Source organism: Fukomys damarensis, unplaced genomic scaffold, assembly GCF_012274545.1.
Source record: "Fukomys damarensis isolate Sample0158 unplaced genomic scaffold, DMR_v1.0_HiC HiC_scaffold_16, whole genome shotgun sequence".
Classification (NCBI taxonomy): domain Eukaryota; kingdom Metazoa; phylum Chordata; class Mammalia; order Rodentia; family Bathyergidae; genus Fukomys; species Fukomys damarensis.
In genome coordinates, this window is record NW_022900928.1 from 107,368,579 (window position 1) to 107,375,055 (window position 6,477).

The 6,477-nt window shown below is 40.6% G+C and overlaps 1 pseudogene; it reads left to right on the forward strand.

Moving 5' to 3' along the window:
- Nucleotides 1-3,540: 3,540 nt before the first annotated feature.
- On the forward strand, nt 3,541-4,910 carry LOC117286276 (annotated as a pseudogene).
- Nucleotides 4,911-6,477: the final 1,567 nt, after the last annotated feature.

The following is a 6,477-nucleotide window of genomic DNA, read 5'->3' on the forward strand; positions in this document are numbered from 1 at the left end:
GCCTTTTACATAGATGTTTTAAGTGCTCTGGGTCAGAAAAGCCAATACCAGGCTGGTAGAGTTGCCCATACCTGAGGACATATAGTGAAACCAAAGCCTTCAGTTAGGGTAACAGGGCTCTCAGACAAGCCATGGTCAAATTCATCGTCCTACTCCTTCTCATCCTTCCCTTAGTATGCATCCTATAAACTTTATTGAACAAAATACTTCAGTGTTGAGTTCTTGTTCCAAAATAATTGCATATTAAGAGCAGCAGCTCATGATAAACTGTATTCTGAATAACTGAAGTCCTGCATACCTGCTCTTGCCTCCACACCTAGAACTAACACAGTGTTTTCCTTCCCTATTTCTTCTTCATTTAATTGATTCTCCACTTATTCCCTATAATAACAAAAAATGGATTTGAGGTTGCTTACAGAAATACATGAAATATAAAATATAACTAGAAATAGAAAAGGAAATTGGACTGCAAGTAAAATTGGATTTCAAAAATGAGAGACACCCAAGGGTAGAGTTAATGTTTGGCAGAAGATATGATAAAGTTTTAGTTGAAAGCCAGGAGTTGGCCACAAACCCTGTTTTGAACTTCTCAAGAAAGGAGGGAATAGGATTAGTTGCCAATAGCCAAAAATATACTAGTTGCTCATGAGAACTAGTTGTTCACATTTTATATACTTGGTACTAAGCTTTGACCTTTTACCAATCTCCTATTTTGTAATAAGCTAACAGGAAGATTGAAGTCTTAAACTCTTGATGTAGTAGTTGTTCCTACATAAAGTTGCCCACCAGAATCTTCTAAGGGAGTTTTAAAGAGTTTCCTATTTCTGACACCTATCCACTGTTATGGTTTTCTTAGTATGAGGTGAATATTAGAATGAGATTTTCTTTTTTCCCCAGTTTATTTGCTATTGCAAATTGACAGCATATATTTAGAAACTGCTGGTGTAAATGTGGTGAGAGGGAGGAATGTTTCAGTTCAGGTTCCCCGTGAAACAAAGATTTGCCTGCAGAAAGTTTATAGGGGGTACTTATAGGATCAATACTCATTAAAATGAAGGAGAAAGAATATGGCAGAGGAAGTCAGGCTGTGAAACAATTACAAAGAAGGCCTCGGTAATTCAAGGAGAGCTTTAGATCTAGGATAGTTCTGCATTGGGTCAGGGAGATAGACTTCTATATTTGCTGAATGACCAACCAGTCACTGGATGTGGGCTACATGCAGCAGGGAAGCCTGATCTCAGTGAAGGTGGCTTTCTTCAGTGGAGAGCCATCTCTAGATAGGGACTCAGTTTCAAGCTGAATTATTAGTTGCTAAAATTCTTAGCTGAAAAGGAGGATCAGAATGGCACAATGCAGCTTTCACTTTAGTTCCCCCTTATGTCCTGGGAGTCACTCATTTGAGATTCTAGTGGCCCTTATTTCATTGCAGGAATTTATAAGTAGAAATTTAATGGGATGAGCTACAGCCCTCACTACTGTTTGTCATCTCTAGGGATTATTAATATTTCATGCGTCTCTATCGCTTTCTAAGGATCAGTCCTTTTTTTTTTTTGTACCAGGGATTGAACTTGGGACCTTGTGCTTGTGAGGCAGTCAGTGGCACCACTGAGCTAAATCACTGGAGCAGCATTCCTTCTTGGCAGCCACACTCCCCTTGTTGTTCATTGTAGTAATTGTACCCCCCTTGCTTCTAAACCTAAGTGCCACTCCTTCTTGTCTTTTTTATTAGAGGATCCAGTGATCCAAATTGCTACCAAAAGGACTCAATTCTGTACTAACGTCTACTGTCAGCCATGATCTACAGAATTGGCCAATACTGAGCTACTCGGTGATGCTGCTGTCCCTTGCAATCACATTTCTTATTGCTTTGTCTAATGGAAGACTTTCTGAGCCCTCTTGTGGATCAGTCATTTTCAACTAATGATTGTCTATTTTTCTAATGCCATTCATCTTTCTTTCCAGTTTATGCTACAACATTTCTACATTACTTAGTGAGAGCTACTGCTTTCTCTCCCACCTCCTAGGGGCTCTTTTGGTAATGCATTATCTGTGTCTAAGTGGGTTTTCATTGAAAATTAAGTTCTTTCTGTATTACTTTCATATCTATAAATTCACTCATATTTCCCTTTCTATTCACCTATCTCCATAATCCATAGAGATCCATCCATATGTCTTCTCCTGGCTTTAGCAGTACATGTTGTCCAGATCCTATCATTCCTTTGGACTATTATTGCTTTCCTGCCTTCACATACTTGGCCATTCCCAGGCTAAATTTTTCTTTGACTTGAATGTAGCTGTTGTTTTAGTGGACAGAAGGGGAGGTAAGCACAGATCCTGAGTGGGGTCCATGTTTTAGTAAGGGCAGAGACCCTATGCCTTAGTCCATCAATGGAGATATTAGTTTTTAATAAATAAGAGTGGGTCACACCTAGAGGAGTCAGGAAAATCTGAGAATTCAAGATCATTGAATGCATCAGCCCAGACATTCCCATCTCATGCATCAAGGCCCCGTTACTTTCTAATCAGGGCCTTAATTTTGGTACTGGCCAGGGACATTGAATTTTGGGGTGTTATGCTATTCTTACTCTTTTAAGCCTTGATCTTGATCCTCAACTTTTTTTTTTTTCTATCAGAAATCAAACTCAGGACCTTGGGCTTGTGAGGCAGGCGGTGGCACCACTGAATTAAATCCCAGCCCCTCCGCCAGTAAGATTCTAATTGGTACATGGAAGTCTAAGGTCATCACACTAGTTTGCTAAATGTTGAATAAAGCTGAAATTAAGGTTTTTGGGCGGCCAGGCCTGTTTCAGACCCCCTGTGGATTTCCATGGCTTTTTTTTTTTTCATTTGTGACTTTATTTTTGTAAATAAAAACTACAGATAATTTTTCATTTAAAAAATGTTTAACCAGACCTCCTTTTAAGTGTACCACATTAATAGTAGAAAGGTGAACTTTGGTTCTTTTCCTTAATATTATTTATTCAGATAGTCGCTAAAACTAGAATTTAAAATATATTTAGCTGACCCACTTAAAGTTGATGTGTTTCCTTCCTGTCATTGTTTTTCTTTTTTGGATCATTTTTTGAAGTGAACTAAAGGGGTGGGAATTCTCCTTCTGTCTGGAAACGCAGGCTTCTCACCAGGTTCAACATGCAGGTGCGTTTCTGTGTCATTCGGCTCATTTGGTTTTCATTCTGCTTGGTTTGTATTATGACATCGAATTCAGCCTTACTGAGCCAACTTTCCTAGTGTATTTAGCTTTGGTCTTGAGCATTCCATGTAATACTGTATTATCAAATGTAGTTGAAAGCAATAAATCCCAGGAAAGCCCTGCAAAGAAGTCAGGTGTGCAGTGGACTCATTGTCCTGTGTACAACCCGCACGTACTTGTACTTTAACCGTGTCCTGCCCTGAGAGAATTCACTAAGACAAACAGGTGCCAGGCGGCGATGACGTCAGTGGCCCCTGAGTCCTGGCAGGTGAGGCTCTGCTGCACTGTGGTTGGAGTGGTGCGAGAGCATCCTGGGCCCCTGGATGCCGATGAGCAGTGCCCTGTTTGGGATTGTGACCGGGATGGCTAAAAAGGCCACTATTATCACGTCCTTCGAGTACGACTCCAAGTGGGGTTCTGTGAACGGCGCTGTCTCCAGAGCCAGGGGACCCAGGGTAGCTTTGGGCATCCGTGGTAAGGCGATAAATATTTTCTCCTTAAAATTAAAACCAGCAAAACACACCAGTGCAAATGTGCTTAAAATTCGGACAAATACTGCCAAACACAGATAACGACACAAGTGGTAATAGCATTTGTTTTAAGAGATGAAACAGATACTTCTGATCCAATTAAGCCGAAAAGAAGAGGTTCAAAAATATTCCACGCATTTAAAGAGCGACTAGCCACATGTCTAATGGGAGGACGTAACAATGTGTGGTCTCTGTAACCTTAGACACGCTACCTGGATCATCATGAATACTTCTAATATATAGAGCATGCATACTATAGAATCAGAAAGTAAAGATGAAGAGGATACAAACTTCCAACCAGGTATATCTGGTCAGTTCTATGGTGCACATAAAGGAACTAAAGAAATGGTCCCATACACAGAGAAAACAATGCCACAGAGGAAAAAGAGGACATGTTTTTCTTGTCCTCCACAAGGAACAGTAAATAATATAATGACAAGTAGAGCTTTATACTTTATGAATTGGTGTATACTCTGGCTACTTTCAGGCCCTGAAGTTCTCCCTGGTGGAAATTTATTTGGACTAGTAATTATTTTTTGTTGTACCCGTCTTGGAGGGACACTTCTGCAACTCATTAGAACACCTACAGTGCCCCCACCTCCACCTCATCTTGGGATATAACTGGCTGGTTTTATCATCAGGAATATTCCACCCATCAGAAAACAGATCAGAGTCCCTAGCTAGTGGTCTTCAACTCTAAGAACCACTGTCCTTACCATCATCCTAATACAAGCAAAACATGGACTTGATCCCGAGGCTCTGCGGCCAATGAAGACCATCTGCTTCCTGCTGTCCTTTGGTCGGTGCATCAGAGAGATGTGCACTACTGCTGTTGTTTCCCACTTCATTATGGATTTCCCTTGACAGTGGGGATTTCTATTAGATTTTGTGTTAGGTGCCATCTCTCCTGCGGTCCTGGTCCTGTCCATGCTGCACTTGCAGGAGGCAGGGCATGGCATAGAGAAGGGCATCCCTACCTTGCTGATCGCTGCTGCAGCATGGGTGACATCATGGCTATCACGAGGTTCAACACATTCTTGAAGCTCATCTTCTCCAAAGGTAGCAAACTTAATAACGTCCTATCAACTTTATGGGATGCACTTGGTGGTGTGTTGGTAGGTACTGATTTTGGATTTTTTGTTCAATATTTTCCAAGTGAAGATCTATGAGTTTCTGAAATGCTTATGTTCTCTAATTATAAAATATCTTCCTCTATTAGCATCCCACATTTTTCTTAGGTTCAGGAATGGGGACCAGGGGAAGGGAACAAAACTAATACAGACAATATCTAGCAGAAAACATGCTTCACGCCACTTTCAGGTACCCTGGGTAACTTTCTGATCCCTGCCTCTTTTGATTCTCAACTTTGTCTGCCTTATAGTGGCAGGAAGTAAGAGTGACCTGTTTTACTGGAAAGCAAGCTTCAGCTTTCACACCTAGTTAGTGATAAATTTTGCTTATTAATATTATTTCTTCTGTATTTTTAAAATACCTGTACATCAGACCTGCTAATCTTTCTAGTATACTATCCCTGTTCACCAATAGTGAAAGTGTTTTCACTTTCTGAGATCTATCTACCATCAGTGATAGGGGCCATTCTAGTTTACTGGCTCATGAGTAATCCGGCTCCAACATTTTATTTTTGAAGCATTTGTGAGACCATTCCTAGCACTCCAGCTGTCACACGTCAAGTTCCCAGGGGTGTAGAAATCTCTGCATCAACCCTTTCAACCCTTGTGAGAAAAAGAAGAAAGTATGACAGAAAAAGGAATTGGTCTGGGAGGCATTCTCAAATGGGGTCACAGCCAACCTCACTGCATGCTCCAGAGGTCTGGGACCTCTGAATCACCATCCCTAAGTGGGGCAGAGGGCCCAGGCTTTGTAACTCTAACCAGTCATTTTATATGGGCTGCTCTTGGTAGGGGACTGAGCTTAGGTTACCTGGCTGTCTTTAGCAGAGGGCAGTGTCTGCAGCAGGATTCATTTAGGCTGTCCATGAGCAATACTCCCAAGATCTGAAATGAGTGACTCAGTTTGGAAGGGAAGGAGGCATCTGAATGGCCCAACTCAGTGTTCAGTAAAAGGAGAGAAGCAAGTTGGGGCTTTGAACTGTAAGTTACTTAACATAAAATGTAAAATCTGATTTGTTTGCAGTATATGGACAAATGCCATATCAGAATGTCTGAGATTTAAGAGAGAATACTAATATACATTTGGAGAAATGTAGAAGATGTCACTGGGTAACACTTTAGTTACATGAATACAAAAATTCTCTCTGCCAAAGAGAGCCTGAGGTTAGTAATTTCCATCTCCCCAGGTCTCTGCACTGCAAGCTGATGGTCTACTTCTTAGAGAATACGAGTTCTTCAGGTAGGCAGATTGTAAAGCTATTCACAGCTTGATTAATTGTAAATTCCTCCGCTGATTTAATGAGAGCTGATTTGAATATGCAGGAGGAAGCAACAACACATTAAAAATAGTCACCCTTTGGTAACTATGGGGATTTTCCCCAAGACATTCCATGAAACCAAAATCAAAGGATGCTCAAATCTCTTAGGCAAAGTGGTGCAGTATTCACATATAACTACGAACATCTTCCCCTATATGTTAGATTACTTAGAACACCAAACATAATGTAAATAGTTTTTATATTGTGTTGTTTAGGGATAATGACAAAAAATAAAGTCTGTATATATTCAGTAAAGATGCAATCATTTTAATACTATCTGCAGTCAG